A 22955-nucleotide genomic window follows, 5' to 3' on the forward strand; every position below is an offset into this window, starting at 1 on the left:
CGTTCAACGGCGATACGCTTTTCGGAACTACAGTTGATGAGAAGCTCAGTCAACTAAAAAAGGATAACGAAACAGCAAGGTCCATGGGAGCATTGCAGTTCAGAGGCAACAAAAGGGGCACCCCGTCACGGAGGCCCGGCGGGAGAGGTGGAAACCAGCCAGGTACATCACACCAGGCTTTCCAACAAACGCACCAGGCAGACTCGCAGGCTCAGCAGGGTCAGCAGAAGCAGTCCTGGCAGTACCAACCAAGAGGCCAGTCCTTTCGAGGGAGAGGAAATGGACGGGGACAGAATAAAAGAGGGGGACAGCAGCCTGCCTCTAAGTGACTTCAAAAAACTCCGTGTGCCCGCCCACAGAAAAGATCCCAGGGGGCAGCACGTACAGAGGGGTCAAGACAAACTAGACACCTACGACCACATAACACCAGTGGGAGGAATATTAAGATTTTACCTCCAAGAATGGAGAGAAATCACATCAGACAAATGGATCCTCAACATCATCCAATTCGGATACTGCATAGAGTTGGAGGGGAGGCAAACAAGCAGAAAACCAAAAAGAAAACCACCAGCAAGCAAACAGCTAGAGCGTCTTCAGGAAGAAGCAAAGGAACTCCTGCAGAAGCAGGCCATAGAACGGGTACCCTTCAAGGAAAGAAACAAAGGAATATACTCAACGTACTTCCTGGTACCAAAAGTAGACGAGACAATGAGACCCATTCTGGACCTAAGGTTCTTAAACAAATTCATAAGAACGCAAAAATTCAAAATGACCTCCCTGCAAGAGGTGCTCCCGCAATTGCAGATCGGGGACTTCATGGTCACAATAGACCTCAAGGACTCCTACCTGCACATCCCAATGAACAGAAAGCACAAGCATATGCTCAGGTTCACCATCGGAGAAAGCCACTACCAGTTCACAACACTAGCCTTCGGGCTAAAATCAGCACCAAGGGTCTTCACAAAGTGCCTCGCAGCAGTCGCAGCGCATCTACGAAGGCAAGGAATACACGTATACCCATACCTGGACGACTGGCTGGTGAAAGCAAACTCATACCAGAAATGCAAGCAGCACGCACATACAGTGACGAGCACGCTCATAAGACTGGGGTTCTCCATCCATTGGAAGAAATCATCAATGGAGCCGGAACAAGTGAAGATCTTCCTGGGAGCACAAATCAACACGTTACAGGGCAAGGTGTTCCCCAGCGAGAAGAGGGCGCTGGTGAAGGAAACTTGCCTCTACCGGAAGGGACAAGCTCGGACAGTGAGGACTGCGAGCAAGATCATGGGGATGATGGCATCATGCATCCACCTGGTACCAAATGTACGACTCCACATGAGACCCATTCAAGAATGGCTACAGGAGCAATGGTCACAAGCTGCAGGCAGTTGGGAGGATCTAGTGGTTGTAACGCACGCAGTGCAGAAGGAGATGACATGGTGGACCATGGAGAACATAACAAGGGGAAAGCCTCTAACGCCCCCAACGCCAACAGTGACCATCACCACAGACGCATCCCTGAAGGGATGGGGCGCTCACATGGAGGAGCTCAAGGTGAGGGGACTGTGGACATTTGCCTACGCTTTTCCCCCGATACCACTGATCCCCAGGGTTCTCAACAAATGCATGACGAGCAACATGACGCTCATCCTGGTGGTACCACAATGGGCCAGGCAGACCTGGTACTCACAGGTAATGGAGATGGCGCAGGCCCCCCCCCCCCACAAGTTCTCAAAGAAGAGACCTACTCTCCATGGAAAACGGGGAAGTTCTACACCCAGAGCCGTAGAGCCTCAACCTCTCAGCCTGGCTCCTGAGGACTTGGAGTTCGCACATCTAAAATTACCAAAGAGCAACCTGAGGGTGCTGCGAGAGGCAAGAAGGCCCAGCACACGCAAGTGCTATGGGGAAAAATGGAAAAGATTCACTCAATGGTGTTGCTAGAAAAAACTCCATAGAAAACTGACCAGGGAATCTACGGTGCTAAGGTACCTCACGCACCTAATAAAAGCTAAGCTAAGCTCATCCTCGCTGAGGGTACACCTGGCAGCGATTGTGGCATACACAAGAGGAGAAACAGGGAGAAGCTTCTTCACATCTCAAGTCGTAAAAAGATTCCTGGAAGGGGCTAAAAGAATAGCGCCACCAAAGCAAGATGGCCGCTGGGTAGGAGCTCCTGGAAAGAGCTCCAAAGCTGGGGATACCATTTTCTGGTTTTTTATCCCCGTTAGCCACCAGCTGCATCACCGAAAGTAACAGGATTTACCGAGTAACAGGTTTTACAAGTAACTGGATCAGAATATTATCCTTACCTGTCTGGTGGAGGACGAAGGTTGCTGTGGATCCCTGACCTGCCTGAAGGCTGAGCTTCACAGGAGAAGAGCGAGTCCCCCCCACCCTAATCCTCGGACCGGAGGCTCCCCCCTGACCAGATGCGGAACGCGACTCGGATGCCTGCTGCCTGGAGCCTTCAGGGGACGACTGGCGCACGCTGCCCGGGTGTTGGTGGCCGCACGCGAGGTGAGCTGTGACGGTCCAGCGGAGGTGCCCGACCCGCCTGTCAATACCACCGTTTACCGAATGACAGCGCGGAACGGGACGCGGACTCGGTTGGAGCAGGAGGAACGAGAACCCACTGCGGAGTGGTCATGAGAGGTCATGAGCGCCTGCAAGCACCGCCAAGACCCCCGGTGAACGGTACACGCCGGGAGTTGTGCACCCTGTCCTGTCCTGCCCGCTGAGCCATGTGTCTGGCTGCTCGCGCCGGGGCCGTTCTCGGAGCACCATAGCGACACCGGCGGAAATTGGCGCCCTGCAGCTAAGGGGAGCTCGGCTTCCCCCCACCCCTCGAGGTATTGTGAAGCTGCGAGCGGGGAAGCAAAGGTGGCACAGCGGACTGATCGGGCACAAGCGTGTGAAGACGTGTGAGGGCGACCCTACAACCGGGGAGTACCATAGCGATAATAGTCGCCCCCACGCCCCCCCCCCCCTGCTGCCCCCGGGTGCTAACAAGAGCGGAGCTGCAGCCTCTCCGGGAGTGATACGAACGGCTGCCCGAATTCACACAAGGTCTGTGCACAAAAATCAACTTCACTATAATTTTTGTCGGTTTCCTCTCTTCCCCGCTGCCCGGATTGCCAAAGGGTTACTATCATCCAAATATATCTATTTTCACCGGCTGGTCATTATCGCCATTGTCCACAATGCCTAAAATGGCGGGGGCCATAACAGGAGCAATAAATTTCACCACCGCCCCAGATGTCTGTGAAGCTGCATTCCTACCAGATCAAGGGAGATAAGTCTCTCTGCTCCACCAAGCAGCAACTAGGAAGCACCAACATAGAAGCAGGACTAACCCGACCTGCCCGCAGTAGAAAGGGAAACTGCTCTCTCCAATAAAGTCAACAATAGACAAAGGACTAAAAAATACTTGACTTATCTACTCTTTTTGTGGCAGACATCTTGACCAGCTTGCTGAGCAGAAACTGCTAAGAGGTATTTTCATCACCCCTCGCGATCACATATGTTAAACCTCCCCTGCTCAAAATTGGCTGGGGACATAAAACTGGAGCAATAAATCCCCTCCTGTACCTCCATTAGGGACCAGTCATTTTCACTCTAAGATGACCTTACCCTAAGAACTGGTCTCTTTTAGACTAATCTCTTCTCATCTACAGCGCACTTTATATAGCTATGTATTCACAACTCAGTTGATAGTACTATACTGCTTCTTGTAACTTAGATATTTTTAACGTGCACCCAATTCACTTTGCATCGATCGCTACCACATATATGTCTGGCTGCTCATTAGTGTCACCTGACGCATTAATTTGTTGTTAGCACCTATATTTTATGCCAATATTTCATCAGTATTATATTCTTATCTGGTTATTGTATATCTGTGTTATTGCACCCATTGCATTTTTATTCCTGTAATGTACTTTCTGCTACCACATATTTTTTGATCTCTCACTAGTGACCATCTTTTGACCCATGTAACCTATTGTGCTGCATTTATCTATGCTATTGTATATCTCTTCTGTTCACTCTCCCACACTCACCCCTACGCCATACTAACATGGATCAAAGCGGCAAGCACACATATAAAATAAACTACCCACCCTCACTTACCAAAAAAGCCGCTAAACGATTTAAACACAACTTCCTGAGGTCCCACCCTGAAACACCCTTTGCCGACACCTACTTCTCACCGGTAAATGGATCCCTGAACACCGATATCATCTTCCACACCATACGCAGAGCTCAGTGGAGAAAAGTGTTCCTTACCCTACTCAACGTCTCTACCATCAGGAAAACCGCTCATGGCCTAACACTCTCCATAGCACCTTCCCATCTCTTCCCAGGCAGAACAGCCATCACTATATACAACAACGGGATTGTCCTATTTCAATCCACAGACAGGTACCTGGAACTACTCGACAACCTGTTCCCCACTTTCAAAGAACACCTCACCAACTGTCGGGCCTCTACACATACACATACTCCACTCCAACGGAACCAACTGAACGAGAATTCCACACCTCCAACTATCGTCTCAGAACGACTCACCGCTTCTGACCCGCACAACTCGACTCTCTCCCATCCCAACTCCCCCCCCACTATACCCACCCCCAGCACTCCCTGCACCTCCGTCTCTCCTAGCTCCCCCTTCAGCCTGGACGTCTCTCCCCCCACTCCCTCCTCTCCTGCTACTCATGGCCCCCACTCCTCCCTCAACATTTCCTCCTCCACTCTCTGCACTCAACACACTCCTGACATACACCCCTCCCTTAACATCTCCCCCCCCATTCCTTGTACTCCCGCCACTCCTAGCCCCCACGTCTCCCTCAACAGCTCCCCCCTCATTCTCTGCACTCAACCCACTCATAACCTACACCACCCCCTCAACATCTCTCCCCCCCACTCCCTGCACCCCAGCCACTCTTAGCCTTCACTCCCTCACTCCCTGCACTCCTGCCTCTCCTAGCCTTCACTCCTCTCTCAATCGTTCCCCCCCCACTCTCTGCACTCCCGCCACTCCTGGCCCCCACTCCTCCCCCCCACTCTCACTCCCGTTCACCTTCACTACACTTGCACCCCCGCAACGACCGGTCTCCACACGTCTCGCAATTGCCCCACCCCTCCTGTCATTGACTACCCTTCCAACAATACCAACCCCATACCCAACTGCACGCTGGACACAATCATGACCACCCTCCTCCAAGTGAAAGAAGAACTTCACACGCTCAAACAGTCACTCCTCACCTACCCTAAACATCCCCCTCTCACCACCACTTCTCAACGAATGTACAACGCCCCCGCACATCCTCGTCACCCCTTACATGTGACCTCTATCCCCTCTCGCTGTACCTCCATCCGGCCACAGCGCACTATCAAGACACATCATACCCACCCCCTACTTTGGTCCTCTATCCCCCTTCGCAATACCTCCAACCGCCCCCGGCGCGCTATGAAGACTCTCTCGGACCACGACATACATACCCTACTTAGCACATACGTCCCGGCACCCCAAAACGTCTTAGCCCCCACACACCTGTCCATTCCTACGATTCTCTCCAACCCTATCAGGCACCCCACGCATAGCAACAGAGGCTCCGTTCCCAACAACCTCACTAAAGTTCCTCTCACTATAGTCCCCTCGACCTCCCTTTGCACCCCCAGACTCAAATGCACACTTCTTAACTGTAGATCGGCCCAAAAACACTCGTCGGAGGTCGCTGACCTCATCATGTCTACGAACCTTGACCTGGCCATACTAACTGAAACATGGTTAACTGAATCATCAAACCCTATCATGGATTTCCTAGTCCCCCCCCAACTACTACATCACTAGACTTGACAGGTCCAACAACAAGACAGGTGGTGGAATAGCATGCATTTACAAGAGTAACCTCTCAATTAATAAAGTCACCGCCCCGTCCCTTACCTCATGTGAATACTTCTGCCTGGAGGTCATCAGTGAGAACAGACCTGTATGCTCACTTCACATCTTATATCACCCGCCGGGGGACAACCTCGTCTTCTCACAACAACTCATGGACACAATGTCAATCAATGCTGGGCGGCAAAACACACAAATCTACCTTGGCGACTACAATCTCCACTGGGATGACTGCAGTGACGCAGTAGTTAACAGCCTTAAAAATTTCCTTAACGCTTCTGACCTCACTCAAATATGCAACAGCCCGACACATGACAAAGGCTCTATCCTCGACCTTGTCATCTCCAAAGAAGACACCATTCAACTTGACTCAATCCAACCTTGTGACTGGTCAGACCACCATATTGTCACATTCTTCATCAAGGAAAAAGTTAAACGCATCCCGGTGCAATACTCTATGCCCAAAGTTTGGAAAAGAGACTTGAGGAAACTTAATACAAACTCTCTACCCCCTAACAGTTGCAATCTCCTACTCCCCCCTACCGACGTTACTGATGTTCAGTGCCTAACTGACCACTATCTCAACTCAATGGCCTCAATAATCAATGAGGCCGCTCCAATGCAACTGAAAAGAGTGTCCACCAAGATTTCCAACCCGTGGTACAATGGGAGTCTCAATGATGACAGACGGGCTATGCGAACGGCAGAGCGCACCTGGAGATCAGCGCCCTCGACACTGCACCTAAAAACTCTGAGGAAGAAGAGAAACGCATACTTCAGGAAAATAAAACGCTCAAAGTCAGAGTTCTTCAGACTCCAGTTAGACCAAGCAAAAAAACGTCCAAGTAAACTGTTCGAGCTAATCCGATCTCAAGCTAAGGAACAACCCCCAGCCGTCGACATGATGAGCACTACTCCTTCCTGTGAAGATTTCGCGGCTTTCTTTAACAAAAAAACTGACAATATAAGGAGCGACCTCCTCAATGACGCAAGCCTTCACTCAATACCCAATTGCATAACACCTAATAAACTAAAAAACAATGCGACATGGTCATCCTTTGACACCTACTCTGAAGAAGAAATTGACAGAATACTTAGCACCCTAAAACCATCCAATCACCTCAATGACCAAAAGACTTCATTCCGTTGCTCCTCCCACTGTGGACTAAAATTATCAATAGCTCACTTCAGCAAGGAACCATCCCAGACTCCCTCAAAGTTGGTCAAGTCACACCTTTACTGAAGAAACCAACAGCCGACCCCACTGATCTAAACAACTACTGTCCGATTACCAACATTCCCACTCTCGCCAAACTTTTAGAAAAATGCTTTCAACTACAACTTACAAAGCACATAGAACAGTTTGATCTCCTCAACCCTCATCAATCAGGCTTCCGAGCAGGGCACAGCACTGAAACAGCTATGACTCACATAATTGACTACGCCCTCCAAATTCTAGATCAAAATGATACCTGCCTCCTCATCCTCCTCGATCTCTCCTCAGCATTTGACACAGTGAAACATGAGAACCTACTCGAACTCTTAAACACAAGAATGGGCCTCTCTGGGACTGTTCTTCGTTGGTTCACTTCCTTTCTACACAACCGGTCTCAGAAATTCAAGAGCAAAAACATGATGTCCTCCCCAGTACCGGTATCGCTAGGTGTCCCACAAGGTTCCTGTCTATCCCCTACTCTGTTCAACCTAGTTATGGAACCTCTCACCACCCTGCTACAATCATCCAATGTACACTTTCACATGTACGCCGATGATACTCAACTATATCTCAAGTTACAATCCCCCAAAGACATCTTGCGTCTGAACTCAACGATCAGAAGCACCCAAGCTTGGCTGGCTGACAACCACCTCAAACTCAATGCTATGAAAACAGAGTTCCTCCTAATCTCACCCCCCACGAAAATATCTTCCGCACAAACATGGCTTAAGCACCTAACAGCACTCAATGTCCAACCGACCATCGTGGACTCAGCAAAATCGTTAGGCATAACACTTGACACCAACCTCAACATGGAGCAGCAGATCAGCAAGGCAACTAAAGGGGCGAACTTCCAAATAAATACCTTGAGGAAACTTAAACCCTTCCTCCCAGCAAAAGACTTCCAATCAGCAGTTCAAGCACTAGTCATCCCTCGCATAGACTACGGCAGCGTGGCCCTCTGCGGCCTCCCCCTAAGTACAACTGCACCCCTCAGAGCGTCACTAAACGCAGCAGCAAGACTCATCACTGGATCTAAAAAACATTCGCATATCTCCCCTGACTTTAAATCCTTGAACTGGCTGCCTCTTGAAGCCAGAATACACCTGAAAATTGCCTGCATGACGCACAAGGCTATACACCTGAAATCACCCAGCTACCTCACCCATAAACTGACAGTCTCCGGCGGCTCCAGAACCACCAGAAGTACAAACAATCTTCTGCTGAAACCTCGAAGATTCCGGAAGGAAAAAACATACAAACGCTCCTTCTCAGGAATGGCACCCAGGATCTGGAACGCACTTCCTCCGGAAACCAGGCTCATCTCCTCCTCCCTTCTTTTTAAGAAAGAAGTCAAAAATATCCTTATGGCTAAATACACTTGAACAATTACGTCTGAGATACAATCCGATCAGTATTACCGATCTGATTCCTATGCACATGGGTTCTTATTTGTACTAGTCTAAAATGTTTACTCATATCTGTATTATGTTCTATTTTTGTGTTATCTACATTGTTGATGACCTACGTACAATTATGCCATGCTACCTCATACCTGTAATATTTGTAATAGTTCTACTATTTACATTAACTTGTTGACCTGCCTTCCTACTATGCTCTCCTGTTTCCCCACCCTTCCACCTCCCTTGTAAAGCGCTCTGTTATCTGCAAAGATCTTGTTCGCGCTATATAAAACTTTTAAAATAAAATAAATAAATAAAGAGAATGCCGCCACCAGCCTGGATCCTGAATGTGGTACTGACGGAGCTCATGAAAGCCCCTTTCGAACCCAGTGTGAGCGAACTGCAGGCACTCACACTGCAGGAACCCTACATCCAGATACACAGTGACAGGGTCGCGATGAGAACAGACCCACACTTCATGCCAAAGGTGGTGTCAAGGTTCCACATGAATCGGAGTATTCAGATTCCTAGCTTCTTCCAAAACCCCACTACAAGCGCTGAGAGGTCGCTCCACACTCTAGACGCAAGAAGGGCTGTGATGCACTACATTGAAAGGACGAAGGGACACAGGAAGACAAAACAGTTCTTCGAATCCTTCGCAAACAGTTACATGGGTAAACCAGTGACTAAAAACACCATAGCTCAATGGATCGCACAGGCAATACAATTCTGCCACAAACAAGCGGGCCAGGAGCTAACAGGAGGGGCACAGGCCCACTCGACCAGGAAGAAAGGAGCAACAATCGCCTTTCTGGCCAACACACCAATTCAGGACATATGCCTGGCGGCAACATGGGCTTCAGTGCACACGTTCACTAAGCACTATTGCGTGGATGTACAAATGAACAAAGAAGCACAAGTAGGACAAAAGGTGCTTTAACATATATTCAACAACCAGCGCTCATCTTCCACCCAACCTCCACAAAAGTAACGAAAAACGCTACAAAATCTATGCACAGCATAGTGAATCCAGAAAGATTCACGCTGCAAACCGAATAGTTTCTTACCTGTCTGTGTAGTTTTGCAGCTTGAAGATCTTTCTGGATTCACTAGCGAACCCACCCGCCTCCGCCAGAAAGATGAGGCTGGAGAAGAGGGTGGAAACACATAGAAAAGAAAGCAAGTTGAAGCTTACAAGATACGTGAAAAGAATTACGTTGAAAAAAAGATTAACAAACATAGTCATGGATTCACTACAAACACAGAAAAGAAAAAAGACAGAAAAAAGAATCCGAAGATGGCGCCCAAGGGTGGTAGCTTCTGCCGGAAGCACGCCGACGTCACCGAAGGTACACCAAATGGTGGGACGTCGACGCCCACCTGGGCTACGACAAAAAAAAAGAGGAAAAAAAAACTACGATTCCGGACCCAACCACCAGATTGCGGAATATGCCCAGCATAGTGAATCCAGAAAGATCTTCAAGCTGCAAAACTACACAGACAGGTAAGAAACTATTCGATATACCTTCTGACAGTGCCCCTACTAAGAGTACCTCCAACAGTACCCCAGCTACTGTAGATAATGAAGATGCTGATGTTCAAAAACTAGCTTAGAAGACTAGAACCGTCCCGTAAGTCCCTGCAAGGTCCCCGTATGCAGTTTGTTTCTTTCCCATAGGATAACATTAGTTCTTTAAAAATACAAGTGGCAGTGTACTTCAGTATACTGGAAAACTGTGATACCTCAAATGCAAGTGTATTTCTGCGGACGCGTGCTACTCTGAGGTCTGTCGCGCTAGTTGCCAGAGTCTACTGCCTAAGCTTTTAAAAATTTTAAATTGCTCTTCACTGTTGCCTACAATTGTGTGTTGCTGCATTTTTGTACATTAGTTTAACTTCTTACCTCGTACCTTCACTTCTCTCCCCTACCCCGGTCCACCACGGGCTTGGCACGATTGTTGTGGAGGGTAGCGAGGGCGACCGAGCAGCACTTCCGGTCGGGAGGGTGGAGTCAGGGGTCAGTGTTCTAGGGTATTTAGGGCCATGCATTTCACGACGCGCGCCAAAGGCAAGCCCGCCCGCGACCAGCGCCAGTCACGCTGCTGGTTGCTCTCCGATTACCCGTCTATGCTGGTCCAGGTCTCAGCTCTTGATGCTGAGAAATGGTGCCTGCACCCCTGCATCTCGGTGCAGTCCTTCGGGGCTTGCAACACAGGGCTTTAGTTGTACTCATTGCCCAGTCACTTTAAAATCCTCTAGAAAATGTTCCATCGTGCAGCTAAGGAATTCCAGGCCGCCTAGTCCCCCTGTGGACATTAAGGCTGGTCTGCTTAATTATCGATCTCTTCCTCGCCATGCCGGTGATATCTGGCTTTCACTCTCAACCCACGCTTGGGATCTCCTGTTTAAGACCGAGACGTGGATTAAAGATTCTTCCAATCCTGATATCAACCTGGCTCCCCCCCCCCCACAGGCTATCGTTCTGTGGGAATAAATCGCGCGGGTACAAAGGCGGGTGGGGGATCGCTGTTATTTTACGATCCCATCTGAAGATTACTACCAGGAAAATCAATAATCTTGGCCTTATTGAAGCGATGTACTTTACTATCTTAGATGTCTCCTCCTTCACGTTAGCAGGCATCTTGTATAACCCCCCTGGCGCTTCACCTTCCTCGCTCTCTGCTCTCCTTGCCATAATTGCGGACCTTTCACTGAAGCATCCCCACTTCATTGTTTTGGGAGACTTCAATCTCCATGTAGATGTTGCAGCATGCACACGGGCTAGAAATCTCCTGGATTCTATGCTTGGCCTGAATCTGACTCAGTAGGTACAGGGCTCTGCACATCTAGCGGACCACACTCTCGATCTTCTATTCTCTAATCATCCTGGCCTAACTATTCTTCCTTCTTTACCTCTCACCTGGTCTGATCATTACTTTATCCTGTTTAGACTGACTGTCTTCCAGCCATCTGGCACTCCATCAAAAGTCAGGGACCATGGTAGAAAGTGGCACATGGTTACTTGCAATGCCCTGGAACCCATCTTTTCTAAACGGATAGGGCAGCCCTCTAATGATCTGAACACAGACGTACCCAATTTTAACACCTGTGTTTCCTCCTCTATTGACCTTATTGCTCCAATGCTGCCGCTTGCTTCTTTAAGATCAAAGCCGTCAGCACCTTGGTTCTCTGTGGCATTACGTGAGGAAAGGAGCAAATGTAAAAAATTGGAACGCAATTGGCGACGGATGTACGATTCTGTTACTAAGGCGATCTATAGAACCACCCTAAAGAACTTTCACAAACTTAAGCGTGCCACTATGAGGGATTATTTTGTTGAGAAAATTAATGCTGCTGAAAATTCATCAAAGACTTTGGATTTTTCTAATCCTCCAGCCTTGGCCTGTCCGATCTCCCCTAGTCAAAATCTTTGTGATGGTCCCTCAAAGTTTTTCCATGATAAAATCATTAATATCTCGTCCGCATTCAATCAGGATTGTGTATTCCCTTCGCTTGACCCTAAAGCCTCTCAAGGGGAGGCGTTTGTCTCATTTAAGTCTATCCATGGAATCTGCTCTGACAATGCTACACCGGTGCAAATCAGGGTCCTTCCTTGACCCTGCTCCAGCCCAGGTGTTATGCAGTCTTGCCCCCCTTGTGATCAGCCCGCTTCTTTCAATCTGGAATACATCTCTACTCTCAGGTCAGTTCCCTACCGCATGGAAGCAGGCTATGCTGATTCCAATCCTCAAGAAGGCTGACGCCGACCCTTCACTGTTCTGCAATTATCAGCCTATATCGCTCCTCCCTAAGCCAGCAAAAATCCTTGTTAAAGTGGTGCAGGAGCAACTAGCCGATTATCTTGAATCTAAACAACTCCTTCATGGTTCCCATTCCCGTTTTAGACCAGGCTTTAGCACGGAGACTGCACTACTTGAGGTGTCTGAGACCATTCGGGAATGAGTGGATGCGGGCGAGGAGGCCATGCTGGTCCTCCTCGACCTGTCCGCGGCTTTTGATACAGTTTCCCATGACATTCTATTAGATAGATTGTGCAATATTGGTATAGGGGGTACTCCTCTGGCCTGGTTCAGATCTTTTCTGATGGGTAGATCACAGCAGCTCTTCTTCCGGTCTTTTGTCTCCAAAGAAAAACCTTGTCTCTGCGGTGTCCCGCAGGGCTCAGCACTTAGCCCTCTTTTCTTTAATATTTACCTTACTGCTCTGGCGGAAGGGGTTGAATCCTGGGGGGTCAGAGTGATCTCTTATACTGATGATACTCAGCTTGTGTTCTCCTTTAGAGATCACTCTGATGGCAGCCTGATCAACTTAGACGCTGCCTCATTCACATATCCTCTTGGATGACTTCTAAATACCCTCAAACTCAATACGGATAAGACCGAGGTCTTATTCTTCAATCAAAGCTCTCCACTTCCCTCTCTACTGTGGTGGCCATCGGAATTAAACCTATCTCCGGTACCAGTCCAAGCAGCTCGCAATTTGGGCTTTCAATTTGACAACGACCTGTCTTGTAAAACCCAAATTAATAAAGTCACTGCAGCCTGCTTCGGTAAACTCCACATGATTAGGAAAATTCTACCTTTTCTTCCCTTTGACTCTCGCAGGACCGCCATACATGCTTGAATCAGCTCTCATCTAGACTATTCCAATAGCATGTATGTAGGAGCTCCAGCTTACCTGATGAAGCGGCTGCAGATTGTGCAGAATGCTGCAGCCAGGCTGATATGTAACATTCTATCACCCTGTACTTGTTGAAGTTACACTGGCTGCCAGTTACCTATCGCATTCATTTCAAAGCGCTGGTTTTTTCTTTCAGGGCCCTTAATGGCCGTGGCCCGACCTATCTGAGTAATAGGCTAAATCCTGTCCACTCTACCCGAGCTCTCAGATCTAATCATCTTCGCCTCCTCTGTTCCCCCTCGCTTTCGCCGTTCTAGAACGGGGGGCAGAGCCTTTGCCGTGGTGACCGCCAAACTCTGGAACAGCCTCACATTGGGCCTACGGCGCATTACATCGGAATCACTGTTTCGAAGCAATTTGAAAACCTGGCTGTTTTCCAACCTCTAGCCGCACCGGGACACTCCCGTTGGGGGTAGCCTGCACTTTATAAGCTTCAAAATAATAATGTTTCTGTGCATTTCCAAAACAGTGATGCCTCAAAACTAAGTACTTACCCAATAGCAAAGTTCTTGGTGTTAAAAATATGTATAAAATAAGTGTTATTTTTCTAAATAGGTGTGGCTCTCCTTTTAGAATGTGTGCATCATTTATTGACTGTGTGTGCGCGTAACAATTGTCCAACACTCCTCCTGGATAAGCCACAGGCTGCTTAACCACACTACCCCCCCCAAAAATTAGCACCGTGGGATTGTTGAAGCAAGCCCTGCCAACTCCTAAGGAAGGCTAAGACGCTCTGCACAATATATCTCTTTTTGAAATATTATGTAAGGAGCCAGCTTCCTACAAAGGCCCTAACAGTTCTCATAAAAAATCGTGGAAAAATGACAATTTTGAGGATTCCTCTGTGGCATCATCTATTGACAGAGTGGTTCCAGCAAATAAAAAGTCTTGTAGCCAACCACTAAACCAACAACGTAGGAATTTGGCTCTCAGTATAGTGCACTAAAACGAAGTACACTGTGTCCAGGCTGCCCCTATTGGTTTACAGGGTTTTCTTCAAAAATCCAAAGTGCTCTATTTTGTGGTAGTGTGGTCAAGCAGCATAGGCTAATCAGAGTTGCAACAAGATACCCATGCACACAACAATCAAGTATTACACGGTGTCAGTGTGGACACATGTACATTTAAAACAAAGCCTGAGGAAAAAACAAGAAGTTTTTTGTATAAGTCGTGAGTAATACAGTGTTTTAATGTTTTCTTAAGCAAGCCAGCCGACACGTGTTTCGTCGCATGTGGGATTGTTTTCCCGCGACTCCTCAGGGCTGGGAAAGATACAAGGGACATTGGTGGAACAAATGACAGTAAAAACAAGTTAATTTGATCCTTGTAACAAGTCTCCTGTAGAGACTGTAAACAGTTGAGAACCCAAACTGAAGGAAAAAATCATAGTCCGTGAGACACTCGCTGTGTACGAGGGACCTATAATGTGAAAGTAGTGTAACAGATGAGTATGTGTAAGAGGGATGGGGATATGGTGTGATGGGGTGGAAAAGTCCACTAGATACGACATATGATGAGGCAAGAAAGGAAAAAGTGACACTGCAACACAAGTCATATACACGGGTGGAAAAGGTGTAAGAATGTCAAAACGTGCTCTGTGTGGAATGCAAAAGGGTAGAATTTCAAGTCGGTCATACCTAAATGCAAGTAACTGTATCTTGAGAAGTCTGTATTGGAGAAGGGAGAGGAAAAGGAAAACAAGAGTGAGAAGGAGAAACGAAAGAATAGCAGGGATGAGGAAGAATGAAGAAGGAATGAAGCTCACCACTCCGCCGGTGATAATTCCGACCCGGCAGGGCCCAAGACTCAAGTAATGTTGTGTCCGTAGGGTAAGAGGAATAGCTAAAGATGGGATACAGAAACAAGAAGGAGAAATAAATAAGTCCTGGTTTAAGATTGGGTATGTGGATATTCTACAGAGGGTACCAGCCATATTGATGGTGGAAATGACACAAAGTATTAAAGGGTAAAAATCTCACCAGATAAAGTGGTTCATAAGTATGAGTCCCCGGGTCCTTCAGAGCTCGTATGGCTTGCAAAAGTATTGTGGCCAATGATCCAGTAGTGGGTCAACAGCACAATGACGCCGCTATGGAGAAATTAAACCTAAGGGGGATTCATAAGGGATGGAGCGCGAAAGGGTATGAATGTGAATGTATGATAGTAACGGAAGATGTCAGTATTTACCGAACTATCAAAAACTTTTTACGCAAGTGGTCCCACCGGACAGGTCAAAGTTGCGACAAGGGAGCGGATCACTCCTCGTGTTAGCGCAGTCTGAAAATACAAAAACGGGGGCTGGTGTGAGCTCCATAGTGCTCCAGGTTCATAAGGTCATGGAAATGGAAAATAAACGTACTTTCTAGCGGTAACGTATATGAGTTCAATCTGGATGGTTCCATGTTCCGGATGCGGACACGTGAACCCTGAAGCGGTTATATACCCACTGCCTTCCACTGTTACTTTGCCCGGATTCAAAAGGCTAGAACGCCAACCTTTTCTACATTGCCGGTCACGTGAGTGCATCGGCTTGAAGGTTTATACCAAAAAGGGTGAGGGCATAAGTCCAATACCGGCGCCCGGTAAATAAAATAAGCGCCTTGTGGAAGTATTGGAAATCGCAAGGACATTGTTTGTGAGAAAAGAATGCTGGAGCCAAGTATCAAGAATTATCATGTCATGCTGATCAAGATTCACAAAAGCCATGAAGTAATTGTCACAATACAATAAAAACTTAACGTAGTCATTGATCCTGAAGTCAAGTGAACTTGCGGTGGTAAGGTGTTTGTGCCGTAATCACACGGCGTGACCCCATTCATGATCTAATCAGTCATGTAAAATTGGTGGAAGATAAGAATGAATACACATTGTAAAGGAAAGGTTGCAGACGAAAGTAATCATTGATTCTGTAGCATGATCTCTTACGGGGTGCAACTAACATTACACAACGTACGAAATTGTAGCATAAGCAGAGGTTTTTCATAAACGGTGTTGAAGCATAAGTAGAGGTTTTTCATAAACGGTGTTGAAACATGTTACTATTCTTTCTGTAGTTGACAGTTCGATAGACATGGCAAGTTGTAAACAGGAAATGTTAAAGGGAAAGTCATTTCATCAAAATACAAAATCAAAGTAAAACAGAAACTAGAAAGGGGACGTGAGAGATGTCAGATGGAACAAAAAATTAGCCATTCATCGTTATCTAACAGCGGGCATCTCTATCGTTAAACATTGGTGGTGAGCACCTATATTAACAAAATTAAGATGAGAGAAAACAGCCTATAAGGTTTGTTATAAAAAGGACAAGTAAACAAGCATATCTTACAAGGTGAGCAAAAACACAACATTCATGATGTGGTTATATAACACACTGCTGTGGTGAAGTTCAATAAAAACAGAGTATACATATGAACTGAATATGACATGAGGAAATGTTCGAAGTCGCCCAAAAAGTATTGAAGCTCATGGTTATAATTGAGACCCTGTTCAACTGTACAAAGACGCATTATCCACATCGCTTCTGTGCGTCTCAACTTGAGTACCCTGTGCCCCCCCCACCCCCCTCACACTGGGTTGGGTTGCATCAATACCAAAGTATCTTGTGCCTGGCATGCAGCAGCATGGAGTGCAACATGATATTTGAGGTCTTGTTTGTGAATGGCACATGTGTTCAGTAATTCTCACGACGACCCCAGAGCCTTTTCTTATTTTTCAGCTCCTGAAACTACTGAGCTTAAACACGGAGTTACATAAAAATATGTCTCAATACTGCACCGCTCATTGGCTTGCAATGCCAAATGAGTGCGTAGTAATTACAAGGAGACTGACCCAGCATCACCCAGCTTGTCAATGAGTTGCCTTACACAGTGTTTGGTTAAAGTTAGAACACCCTTTCAAGCACTAATACAGTAAATTGTATACATGGCGGTCTGGTCCTGTAGGTGTTGGAAATCTGACTGCTGAGAGCAATTGGAGTATATGAGCAGAGTCCACATCATTCAATATCTATAATGCAATCTACTTATGTACATACTGAGCAGATGGTAAATGCCAATGCAGAACACTGATTGTCTGGTGTGCTTGACAGTGGAGAGCTGTAGGAAATACAATCTTGTGTAGGAAGATGGCATCTACAGACTTGCAATTTGGCCCCACATGAGGCAAGATCATATTAGGCAAGTAGGGGCGGCTTCTCAATTTGAGTGGAGGAGCGTCGCCCCACAAGTCTCAGAGCTGAAAAATAAAATGTAATAAAGCTTATTTATTATTGTTTTATTTTTCAGCAACCCGTCCCTAACTAAATGTCAGGATCAGGTGAGGCTAGTGTTGCTGAGTGTCAGCGGCAGGGAGCTGAGTTTCAGCAGCAGGGAGATGTGCGCTTTAAAATGTGCATGGCTGTCTTTGCACGGCCAGCCAGAAATGCACATATTAAAGATCTCTAACCTAGCTGTTTTGACAGCTGGGTTAGAGAAAGTGCAGGCCTTCAGTGCTCTTAGGAATGCTGAGAGAGCCTGCTCTATCCAATCCTGGTGCTGCTTTCATGCTGTGAAAGCAGCGCCAGGATTGGGTAGTGCAATTTCCTGCATCCGTAGCTTCCTGGAAGACACCCAAGGGAGGACGTTTGCACTGCAGAGGTAAGTGTATTTCTTTTATTTATTTGTTTGTTTTTGTGACCCTCACCACTCTCGGTACAAGCCAGCCGCCACTGGAAGCATTAGTAGGAATATGCAAAGAAGGAGTCATCATTAAACAAATTCTAGAAAAGAGAACAAGGCTGAGGAGTCCAATAGAAAGAAAAATTCCCTGAAAAAAGAACAAGCCTTTTGACCCTTCATATAGAAGTTATAGCGCTCAGAGTGGACCATCCTACTTTCGGTGGAAATGTACATGCAGACTGGTAAGCCAAATGGCAAACTTGATAAAAACAGGTTGAAGAATAAAACTACCTGACAAAATGCTTTAAGAGGTAACTGCGCCGGAAGAAAATGGTCTACCCACTTGGACACACTGCCGTATGTCGGCGGTCTTTTAGTGAATTGCAAAACTCTTTTCATTCACAAATAGACTAAAACATAGGAGCATCTATTGAAAATCTCAGGTGTCTCTTCTGCTATTACAGGGCTCTTCGACCTCCAATAGCCTCAACAGATGAGGAAGGCTTCTTAAAAAGGATCAAACATTACAAGGGTTCTATAGGGTATGTTTAGGGATGAGTATATCCGAACAGCAAAGGAAGAACATGAACTTTCAATAAGAAATTCAGCATATCCTAATCCGTTGACTCGCTGTTGCTCTAATAAAGATATCACTGGTTTCCTGGATGCAGTGGCAGCTGGTTGTCTTTGAAAGTGATGGAGTAAAATACTTACACTGAACTCCAGCGATCAAGTCTGACTTCTTGTGGGGACTTTGAGGTAGGTTTTTTTTTACCCTGAAAATGGCTTTAAAAAGGGGGTTAAATAGTGCATTTTAAAGCAAAAAAAAAAACCATAGGTTCTATAGGGGCGATGATGAAATATTCCAGTACTTTCAGTGTCTGCCTCCGCCCCCTCAGTCATCCTCCTGTCCGCTTCAGGGGAAGCTGGTGATCTGAATTAGACACTGGTGACCTGACATGCGCACTGCAGTGTTTCTGCAAAAAACAATAGTGCCATGAACACTGATAAAAAAATGTAGAGAAAATATGAGCAGTGGCCAGGGACAAAATGTGGCGACTTATAGGTGGCAAGCATTGACATTAATTGGTCCTAACAATTGCTTCTGCAGAATAATTAAAGTGCTTCTACTTTGAATTAAAGTGCTGATGCCTCCAAGCAGTACAAAAGGGGGTAGTGATGGACGGAGCATCTGAATCAATCAAACACTCACACCCAGTCAAAAGATCTGGGTTTAATCCATCACCGTTCTTTAGCCCACTCTGCTACCCCAGTTCAGACATGGCTATATGCAAATCAGTCTGACCCTGTGCCTCATGGGAACAGTCCAGCCCGAACTGCCAAGCCATGTCTTCCCTGGACCGGAAACATGCTTCCGAGGACCGGTTTCTGGCATTCCAGCCGTCTTCAGCCCGGCTTGCTTGAATCCAGTGGCAAAGTGAGCAAGGGACTCACGTCTGAGCATACCCTGCCACACTTATGGCGGCCAAAAGCGGTACAAAAGAGGGTGGTGATGGACAGAGCATCTGAATCAATCAAACACTCACACCCAGTCAAAAGATCTGGGTTTAATCCATCACCGTTCTATAGCCCACTCTGCCACCCCAGTTCAGACATGGCTATATGCAAATCAGTCCGACACTGTGCCTCATGGGAACAGTCCAGCCCGAACTGCCAAGCCATGTCTTCCCTGGACCGGAAACATGCTTCCGAGGACCGGTTTCTGGCATTCCAGCCGTCTTCAGCCCGGCTTGCTTGAATCCAGTGGCAAAGTTAGCAAGGGACTCACGTCTGAGCATACCCTGCCACACTTATGGCGGCCAAAAGCGGTACAAAAGAGGGTGGTGATGGACAGAGCATCTGAATCAATCAAACACTCACACCCAGTCAAAAGATCTGGGTTTAATCCATCACCGTTCTATAGCCCACTCTGCCACCCCAGTTCAGACATGGCTATATGCAAATCAGTCTGACACTGTGCCTCATGGGAACAGTCCAGCCCGAACTGCCAAGCCATGTCTTCCCTGGACCGGAAACAAGCTTCCGAGGACCGGTTTCTGGCATTCCAGCCGTCTTCAGCCCGGCTTGCTTGAATCCAGTAAGCAAAGCAACCAAGCAAGCAAAGCAAGTGAGCCGAACCCTCAATAGAACAGCTTCCTTGTCTCTTCATTCCATGCACCTATCTATTCATTCTTTCACCCTTCCATCCACCTACTTGCATCCACTATTTCACCTTTAGATTGTCATCCATTCATTCTTTCATCCATCATTCAAAATTTCCATATTCTATCCATTTATCCATCCAATTTGCCATCCATCTATTATGCCATCCATCTGCTCATCCAGCCAGTCTAAAAACCAACCACCCACTCTGCCACCCATCGATTCATTCACTCTGCCATCCATTCTCTGCCATCCATCCTCCACCATCCATCCTCCACCATCCATCCTCCACTCTGTTATCTTACCATCACCTCTGCCATTCATCGATCAACTGCCATCCTTTCATCAATTCATTAACTGTTCCATTCATCCACTCGGCCATCCATCAGCCTACTCTGCCATCCATCCATCCTCCTATCCTCTCTTCCATCCAGCCATCAATCCACTCTGTCATTCACCCTCTCTGCCATCCACTCCGCCTCCCATTCACCATCCTTCCACTCTGCCACCCATCCATTCATCAACTCTTCTATCTATCCATTCAACCACCCATCCACTCTGCTCTGCCATCCATCTGCTCATTCATCTATAAATGCATCCACTCTGCCATCCATCCTGCCATTCATTCATCACTCCATCCACTCATTCATCAATCCATCCACTCTGCTATCCAATCATGCATTGTCACTTTGCCTTTAATCCATTCACACTGCCACGCATCCATCCATTTACTTTGCCATCCATCCAATCTGCCATCCACCCATACATGTATTCACTTTGCCATCCATCTATTCACCCTGCAATCCTTTCATCATCCATCCACTATGACTTCCATTCACAGATCTTTTCGCCCACTCATCCATCACTTTACTCTATCCTCCTTTAAGCTGTCCCTCCACCTATTCATTCACTCAACGATTCATCCCTTTGCTCTGCCATCCTTTCACTTGTCCATCTGCCTATCCATTCACTCACACGCCCATCCACCCATCCCTTTACTTTACTATACTTTAATGTGTCCATCCATCACCATTCACTTAATCTTTCACCAACTCATCCATCCACATATCCATTCATCCTCCTACTCCTTCATCCCCACTTCCTTTTTTTCACCCTTTTCTTGCAACATTCCTTCTTTCTTTCCATGTTCTACTTACCCAGCTGTCGGTTTTCGTCGCCCCTGCTTGCTATTTTATTCAGGCTGTATCCTGCATTAAGGGTACGCCAGTATGTTTGGCCCTGTATTCGTTTTGCTCATACTGCGGAGCTGAATGTGGGCCTTTGGGATAGTATTCTTGTTAACTGCAGTGCACACCGGCGCTGGAATTAACAAGAATACTATCTGACATGCCCACATTCAGCCCCGCAGCTGCCCACTATTCGCTAAAGAACTGCAGGGTCAAACACGACGTGTGCTTTCAGATGATTCTGAAACCACACATTGTGTATGACCCTGCATTCCTTTTGCTGATAGTGCGGGCTGAATGTGCGCCTTTGATATAGTATTCTTGTTAATTTCTGCGCCCGTATGCACTGAAATAAGCATGAGCACTATTTCGAAGGCACACATTCAGCCCCGTAGATGCCCACTATTAGCACAGGAAAGCAGTCAAACACATCGTATTTTTTCAGAATCATCTGAAAGAACACGTCGCCCTTTAGATTGCCACATTCCTTTTCTTAATAGTACCCTGCGGGGCAGATTGTGGGCCTTTAAAAGTATTCAAGTTAATCGCAGCACATGATGGTGCTGTGATTAACATGAATACTTTCACAAAGGCCCACAATCTGCCCCGCAGTGCACTATTAAAAAAAAAAAAGGCAGCAGGCGCCACTTGCTCGTAAACCCGAGCCTTCCCTAACCATACAGGGCATAAGGGAGACACTTTCCTAGCTCTGCTGTGTCTTCTTCACCCCCGTCTCCAGCTCTGCCTCCTACAATCCGGCAATTATCATTTTTCGCGCCGCTCACCTTTCGTTTTACAGCTGTGTTGTGTGTGCGCTCTACAATTGGAACAGTGCGCGCTCGGGGTGACTTCAGTGCGCGCGCACCCACGCACGTTCTTGGGAACAGTGGTGACCGTGTCATAAAGTAGCGCTTTTCTACATTCGTGAATGCTATACAGTTTTTAATTCCACCTTATGCTTATTTCTACAACAACCAAACACTCCTTTCCCCATTAGCTCATTCTTTCAGGTTTTCTTTCTTTTCACACCTGCATGCTTTCTTTTCCTTGGTTTTTCATCTTTCCCATATTTTTTGTTTTTCTCTCTTACTGTTGGGTCAAAGTATCATGAGAAAAAATAAGTGTATGTCAACATAAATGACTGTGTGCGAGCCCCATGGGTAACCACTGACTTAAATTAATTATTGCTGTGACTGGTTGTGCTATTGCAGAATCCATTCCTCTCTCTAGTGGGTGGCCCATTGCTGCTTTCACCTTACCTTAGTGTGGCATTGCTTTTTGTTGGGATTTACATAAACTTGGGTCCATCTTGTGCAACACTGCTGACAACTTTCACTGGCCGGGAAATTTGTCCAGGCCATCCTCACCTGGTCACAACAATTGTCACCAACATCATTTTTGCAAATACCTCTTCCATTAACCAGCTTCCCAGTGATCTGTTGAAGTCCAGTATGTTTGAACAGAATGGAAACTTCATTGTGACTTTAGCCAGCCTTAATGGCAAGGGTAGGAGGCATGAGGGAATACAAACATAGCCTGAATTCTGGACTTTTAGCATGCAAGCTGTTGAAGTGCAGCTTTGTTTTATTTTAATAACCTGTCCTTGAAGATGCACAACTTTGCTAAGTGAATGAGTGCTTGTCTTCCTTTCCTCCATACCTCCCGCCTCCATCCTTCAGTGTCAGTCACTAGAGAGCTGTGTAGTGGGTTGAGAGAGCTGGTCCC

General features: G+C 46.9%; 1 protein-coding gene across 4 annotated transcripts in view; it reads left to right on the plus strand.

Moving 5' to 3' along the window:
* CPSF7 (cleavage and polyadenylation specific factor 7) overlaps window positions 1-22955 on the plus strand; it is a 162173-nt gene that overhangs the window by 116515 nt on the left and 22703 nt on the right. The window lies entirely within an intron of this gene.

The sequence above is a fragment of the Lissotriton helveticus genome, chromosome 3_1 (assembly GCF_964261635.1).
Source record: "Lissotriton helveticus chromosome 3_1, aLisHel1.1, whole genome shotgun sequence".
NCBI classification, from domain to species: domain Eukaryota; kingdom Metazoa; phylum Chordata; class Amphibia; order Caudata; family Salamandridae; genus Lissotriton; species Lissotriton helveticus.